This window comes from Mirounga leonina, unplaced genomic scaffold (assembly GCF_011800145.1).
Source record: "Mirounga leonina isolate KUSES-001 unplaced genomic scaffold, KU_Mleo_1.0 Mir_53, whole genome shotgun sequence".
NCBI classification, from domain to species: Eukaryota; Metazoa; Chordata; class Mammalia; order Carnivora; family Phocidae; genus Mirounga; species Mirounga leonina.
This window is the reverse complement of record NW_023270807.1, coordinates 18,624,450-18,632,159: the sequence shown is the minus strand read 5'-3', so window position 1 is coordinate 18,632,159 and position 7,710 is coordinate 18,624,450. Positions and strand designations below refer to the sequence as shown.

At 43.7% G+C, this 7,710-nt stretch overlaps 1 pseudogene; it reads left to right on the top strand.

Moving 5' to 3' along the window:
- The first annotated feature begins 235 nt into the window (after positions 1-235).
- Positions 236-6,093, top strand: LOC118000929 (annotated as a pseudogene).
- The last annotated feature ends 1,617 nt before the right edge of the window (positions 6,094-7,710 follow it).

The following is a 7,710-nucleotide window of genomic DNA, read 5'->3' as shown; positions in this document are numbered from 1 at the left end:
ACAGCAACCTGAGCCTGGTTTGGTGCAATTTCATGATAATGGCCACTGATGGGTCAGAGTTTGGGCCATGAAGCCCTCCATGGGACTCCTCCAACAGTCCTGTGAAGAACGCAGACACTTCGCTCTTCTGTTTGAATGCACATCATAAAGTACAGTTTGCTTCCATGGTTTCATTCGTTCAATGGTTATCCATCCACCCATCTATCCAGGTTTAGGGAAACCAGGAGACATCATCATGGCGGGGGAGCCCGAGCTTCACTACTTCAGTGGATGCGGCAGAATGGAGTCCATCGGGTGGCTCCTGGCTGCAGCTGGAGTAGAGGTGTGTTCTAAGTGAGGTCATCTTAAGGTGAATATAAAAGTATGACTGGATCAAAGTAGTTTTCTCTCATAAACTAGGAGATTTCCATACTAGATGGCAAGTGAATAGTTTTACCTTAAGTAAAAATATCCACATATTAAGAAAGAAATGGACTGGGGATGCCTGCGTGGTTCAGTTGGTTAAGCGTCTGCCTTTGGCTCAGGTCATGATCCCAGGGTCCTAGGATCCAGCCCCACATTGGGCTCCTTGCTCAGTGGGAAGCCTGCTTCTCCCTCTGCCTGCCTCTCTCCCTACTTGTTCTCTTTCTCTCTCTCTGACAAATATATAAGTAAAATTTAAAAAAAAGAAAGAAATGGACCAATTTGACTGAATGAAAATTCAAGTCATCTTGTCCATGAGAGAGCACATAAACAAATTTTCAGGGAAACAAAAGACACAACAACTGATCAAATGTGTGGACCTTATTTGGATTTGTATGTCAACAAACTGTAAGTACGTATGACACCTACGAAATTTGGAAACTTGATGTTTGCTTGAATATTAGATGGTATTAGAGAATTTTTGTTAATTTTTAAGTATAATTTTAGGTGTATTATTGTGGTTATCTTCAAAATAGTTCTTATGCTTCTGAAATATACATAGCAATAAGTAGAAACTTTGGAGAGCAGGGAAAGGGACCCCTACATAGGAATGTCTCTCAAAACCTGCCTTAAATGCCATGAATACCATGAGACTTATTACCGAGCCCCAAGTTCGGCTGCCTGTCATTTGAAAGGCCAATACTCAGGAGATAGGATTTGATTGAAGAGGAATATGAGCTTTAATCAGAAGGCTGGCCACCTGGGGAGTAGCTGGACTCTTGTCCAAAAGCCAACTCCGAGGCTTCTAAAGGGGTTTTTAAAGAAGTTTAGGGCAGTTAATCGGTAAAGGGAGGGTAGTGGCCTGCAACATTCCTTGATTACAAGCAGCCTCCGTGATACAAATGTTATTTCAGTGTTCAGGGTTGTGCGAGGGTGTGGGGTTCCTGTTTCATGACGTGCAACAGTAACTGTTCTTTCTGCAAAGGAGAGCAGTCTACAGATACACAAAGGAAGGTTACTAAAATCATTTGTGTGACCTAAAAAAAGAACATTTGGCTAAAAAAATTGCTAGGCTAATCAGAAAGCAGAGGCCACTTCGAACAGACTTACTGGCCTCTGCATCCCGGGAAAGTTCTGGTCTTTCCCTCCTCAAGGCCAGTGGTCTGTCTGCTAAGAATCCAGGGACTTAACGTCAGCAAATCAGAAGCATGTTAGCTTGACATAGGTTAACCCTTCAGACCAGCCGGAGTGCTGTTACAGACTTCCTTTGGAACTTCCCATTTGGAATGGCACCTGGTTGGTAGCCTTGTTGTAGTCTCTTCCAACATCTTCCTAAAATCTCCATGATTTAAGAAATAAATTGACACAAAATTATAAGGGACTTCTCATGTACGTGGGTGGGTATTTGAGCAGGTACCCATGGATACATACATGGATGGACACATGGCATGGTGGCTAGAAAGTAAAAGAGTGATTGCTAGGAAAAACGAAGACTCTGGGAACATAAATACAAAATGCCATTCTGCTAGAGTGTTACCAGGTAATTCTAATTTCATTTTTTATCTCAACAAACATGTTTTCCATCTGAGAAGAGTGTAACCCAGAAAACATTTCACTCTGCTTCTTCTTTTCTTTTTTCAAGAGACAGAAGTCTGATGTCCCAGCAAGTACCAATGGTGGACATCGATGGAATGACGCTGGTGCAGACCAGAACCATTCTCAACTACATGGCCCCCAAATACAACCTCTATGGGAGAGACCTAAAGGAGAGAGCCCTGTGTGGTACTTTTTCTGTGCTTTCATCAACAATTAGCAGGAACAATCTTGTTCCTTCCCTGAGTGAGCAGGACTGTGCTCACAGGTTTCATGGCCAACAGCTGTGTAGGTCTTGGTGTTATAACAGAGGTTCTAGCACAGCAGAGACCTATGAGGGAGAGAAATAGTAAACTTGGAGTGGATTCAAGTGAGTATGATTGTATAAGGGGGTGCAGTCTATGGATATAGTACACTGACAGAGTTTCCCAAAACTGATGAACTATGAAGCCAGGAGGATAGTGGAAACAAGACTCCAGATACTCAGGCTTTTAGGAGCTGGATACACCCAACAGCTAGAACCAAGGCCAAAGTATCTGAGTGTCTAGAGAAGAAGGCTTGGGAAAGCCAAAGGAAGATCCTTTGGATTCTCAAGTTCCAGAAATTACAAGAATAATGACCAAGAACCTAACGTATCAGCCAGTTACATGAACTGGCCACTTGACAAGGGTTAGCAGAGGCTGGTCCTCAAAATGCTAGGATTACCTTGAACATTTTGATACAGGACTAAAGCAGCCAGATTTAGTCAATATGGAAATATCTGGGGGATTTCCTGTCTGTTGTGATGGGATCACATGATTGAAATTTAAATCTTATAGGGAACTGTAGCAGTTACACAAAAATTACACATAGTTATTGTGTGTCAGTAAATCCACTGCTATGTATACACCCAGGAGAATGAAAAAATCCACACAAGAACTTGTTCACAAAAGTTTATAGCAGCATTGTTCTTAATAGTCACAAAGGCGAGGGACGCCTGGGTGGCTCAGTCTGTTAAGCGTCTGCCTTTGGCTCAAGTCATGATGCCAGGGTCCTGGGATCTAGTCCCACATTGGGCTCCCTGCTCAGGGGAGTCTGCTTCTCCCTCTCCTTGCTGCTCCCCCTGCTTGTGTTCTCTCTCTCTCTGAAAAATAAATAAAATCTTTAAAAAATTAATTAAAAAAATAGTCACAAAAGTGCAGCAAATAAAATGACCATCAATGATGGATGGATGAGCAGAAGGTGGCCTATCCATACAATGGGATATGAAGAGGGATAAAGTACTGATGCATGCTACCACATGGATGAGCTTTGAAAATGTATTAAATCAAAGAAACCAGTTACAAAAGGTCACATATTGTATGATTCCAATGATATGAAATGTCCAGACATTCAAATCCATAGAAACAGAAAGTAGTTGAGTGGTTGCCTGGGGCTGGAGGGGCGAGGAGATGGGGAGTGGCTGTCAAAGGCACAGAATTGTTTTCAGGGTGATAAAAATGATCTGGAATTAGAAAGTGGTGATGGTTTCCTAATATCCTAAAAACTACTGAAAATATATTTTGAAGGGTGACAGTTATGGTATGTGAATATATTTCAATAAGCTGGTATTGAAATTTCTATAATTTCTATTATACTTATATATAATAGAAATGCCAGTTTGAAACAAAAGAAAGAGATCCCCTATAACATGTACTGGTTGAAACTATTAAGAATTTCACCATTTCAGGGGATGTTTTAGGTGAAGACTTGAGAAATGCAAACAAGGTCAGAGTTGGGCAACTGTATGTGGACAGGGTTGTGGAAAATAATTGGAAAGCCTGCTGATATTGGGCACATCAGTGGGCCTGGGTGTGCAACAGGACGAGACAGGAGGGACATGACTGAGATGGCTGTGCCAGGGACTCTCTCTAGAGATCACTTCGGTGGCAGGGCTTAGCCACATGAGTCACATGACCTTGTGCAGAGAACAAATCACAACAGATATGGCAAGGCCCAGGTACGGTCCCTGTAGGGGGGTACATGCAGGATTGCACCAATTTCTCTGCGACTCTGGACAGGTCACCAATGCTCTCTGTCCCCCTCTTTGGTCATGTGTATGATGAAAATTTTGCACATAAGAGCTAGACATGTATCTACGTTGATGGCTTGTTCCAGAATGAAATGTTCAAATCAAGTAAAAATCTGAGCTGAATGGGTGGCAATAAAAACGCATCCAGTGGGAGCTGAGCCACTTTCCCACCTCCTGATTCCCATTCTTGTATGTTTTTCAACTATAAAATCAAGGCAGGAGACATTTGACAACTTGGTCCCTTTGTCTTTCAGGATAGATATGTACACAGAAGGTATGGCAGATTTGAATGAAATGATCATTGTTTTGCCTCTGTGCCCACCTGACCAAAAAGATGCCAAGATTGCCCTGATCAAAGAGAGAACAACAGATCGTTATCTCCCCGTGTTTGAGAAAGTAAGTGGACTGGTGAGCGCTTTGGGGCACTGGACTTGGAAGCAAGGAAAGATAGTGCCTGACTGGCATTCCTTAGGCATTGACCTTCACTCCCAGTAGCACCCTGACTCGCAAGGCATTTTATAAAAACTGATGGTGAGGGAGAATTGTACCAGTTATACCCAAATTTCAGTTTTCCAGCAAGACTTCAACTAACCAGGACCCAATCTAGAATTCTCTATTCAGCAGACCTCCCTGGTCATAGTCAGAGCTTGGGCGGTTGAAGGCTCTGAGGTTGGAATAGATCTTGCAGAGCACCATGCAGGGGCTTTGATCCAAGAGGAATACAATGACAGCAATGGGTCAGGAGAGACACTAGCCAGGACTTCAGCTGAGGGAAAGAACAGCAGAGACCCAGTGTCTCAGTGAGTCAGGGGCAATGCAGAGGGTCTGAAGCCCACACCCTCTCAGTGAGGCGGCAGAGGTGGGGAGGTCTGGCTGGAGAGCAGAGAGGAGCAGAGGGGCCCAGCCTGACTGTGCCTGAGCACATCATGTGATTCCTCAAATCCTCCAGATGTTAAAGAGCCATGGACAAGACTACCTTGTTGGCAACACGCTGAGCAGGGCTGACATTCACCTGGTTGAACTTCTCTTCTATATGGAAGAGCTTGACCCAGCCTTCTGGCCTACTTCCCTCTGCTGAAGGTGATCTCTCTCACAGCTTTCAGGAGGGAAGGCTCACATCTCCCACCTCAGGATTTGACATTTGGACTCTGGTTCCGTCATTGTTCCTTCTCAGCCCCACAACTCCCTCCAGAGTTAGGTCCTAGGGGCTGGTTGAGGCACAGAATCTTGTCATGCCAAGGACATTTGAGGTGGATGCTTCCCCAAGAAGAATAGATTGTCTTCACCAGGAGAAGGACCCAGGGCTCAGCATCAACCTCCCCATCCCCGTTCCATTATGGTTTCTGTCCTTGTTTTCTCTGGGGTTTCCCTTATACAGGTGTATCCTTCATGCGTCTGCCTGAGTGGCTCTCCTTCCTCCCGCTTCCTTCCCTCCACTCCTGCTCCTAGTGTTTCTCTGGGCAGAGTCTCCCTCTCTCCCTGTCCCTCTCTCAGTGGGCTGACTGGTTTTGACCAGTCTCATGGTTTACCTTTCTATATTTTCTGTCTTCTGTTCCAGGACACTTTTCCTATATTTTCGTCTGTCTGGAGACTTTATGTGTGTTGGTATCTGACAGACACATTCCTCTTCCCTGGGTTGCACAAGAGTGATGAATCTACAGGATTTATGTGTAGGGAAGGAGATAGGGAAAACCTGAAACCAAAATGAGTCTGAAAGAAAGATGTTTTTGGGGCAAATGGCATTGAGCTGTCTTTTCTCCTCCAACCCTCATGTCTCCCTGGGTGTCTTTTTCAGCCACACACTGGTGCTGATGGAGGGGACTCAGTTGGTCCTTGCAGGACGGTCTCTGATTCCCTGGCTTGTGCTAGCGATGGGGTTGGTCTTTGGCTCCGTTCTGAGGCTGTGCCCTTGTGCATTGCAGGCCCTGAAAACCAGAATCAGCAATCTCCCCACCGTGAAGAAGTTTCTGCAGCCTAGCAGCCCGAGGAAGCCTCCCATCGATGAGAAAAGTTTAGAACAAGCCAAGAAGATTTTCAGGATTAAATGAAGCAGGAATGGATGTCCAGCACATGCAGAACCAATCTGCTGAGGTTTTCCAGCAATGAAGTGCGTTACCTAAATGTAAATCCTGGCTATCATGAGACTAGGAAAAGTTGCCAAGGTTTAGTGGTAATTAAATAATAATGCTCCTATGAGCCAATTTAACTTTTTAAACTATTATTTATTCTTTTTCATTAGGATCAAATATAAAATCAGTATTCAGTCCCTCTATTCTGTCTCTTGGAATTAAAAATTAACATAGGAAAACATAGATTATGTGGTCTCTTTGATCTTTCTAGGAATTGTCATATAACATTTGTTACCTAGCCTTTCAAAGAGTTGAGTGTAGAAATTCATATCTGACCTTCTCATGTACCCACAGGAAAATAGCTACCCCTCTGGGTAATGCCATAAAAATATGTTCTTGTTTCATCTTTGGGATGAAACAAGATTTTTCTTTCTATAATAAAATGTTTTGGGAATGGTGTGTCTGGAAATGGTGATAACATTGCCCAGGGCTCCGAGTACACCTCGATGGCCCAAGGGTGTGAGTCTGGGCTTTGGGAATTTCTCACAATTCCCCTGCCTGACGTCTGTGTTCATTTATCCATGTCTCAAAATATATTTATTCATCTCACTCAAATGTGATCTGTGGACCTTGCTTGGATTCTGATGCCAATAAACCAACTGTACAGAAAACTTCATGAGACATTGGGGGAAATTTGAATGCTGAAAATTTAATAAAAGTCAGGAATTAAAAAGTGAGCATGATAGGAGAATAGTATGGTTCTGTTTAGCCAAAGTGTTTACCTTTTACAGATTACCATGCTAAGTTTTTGATAGATGGAGTGATATGCTGTCTAGGATTTGCTTCACAATAATCCCATGGTATTGGGGGCAGTAGGTGGGAGTACATACTAGTTTCTCATGGTTACTCTACCAGTGACTACAAATGGGTGGCTTAGAACAACACAATCCACACTTTCAGAGGCCAGAAGTCCAAAGTCAAGAGGCCAGCTGGGTTGTACTTCCTCCAGAGGCTCGAGGGGAGAATCCTTCCCTGCCTCTTGCAGCTTCTGGTGGCTTTCTACAATCCTTGCTTCTCTTGGCTCAATGCCACATCACCTCCCTCTCTGCCTCTACCTTCAAACAACCTCACATCTGTGTGTCTGTGTTTTCTCTTCTGTTATAAGGACATGCATTATTGGATTTGAGATCCACCCAGGTCATCCAGGATGATTTCATCTCAAGTTCCTTAATTTCATGACCTCTGCAAAGACCTCTTTTCCAAATAAGATCACATTTCCAGGTTCCAGGGATTTGGACATTTAGGAGGCCTGCGTACCACCCACCAAAGGGTGTTGATGAAAAAGGATTGTTGGCAATTGCTGAAGCAGGGGGATCAGTACATCAGGATTTGTTATACTATTTTCTCTACTTTGGCATTTGCTAAACATTTTCCACTTAATTCTTTTCTTTTTTTAAAAAAATATTTATTTATTTTAGAGAGAGACAGAGAGAGAGAACGAATGCATGAGGGGGGTGGGGAGAGGCAGAGGGAGAAGCAGACTCCTCGCTGAGCAAGGAGCCGGACACGGGACTTGATCCCAGAACCCTGGGATCA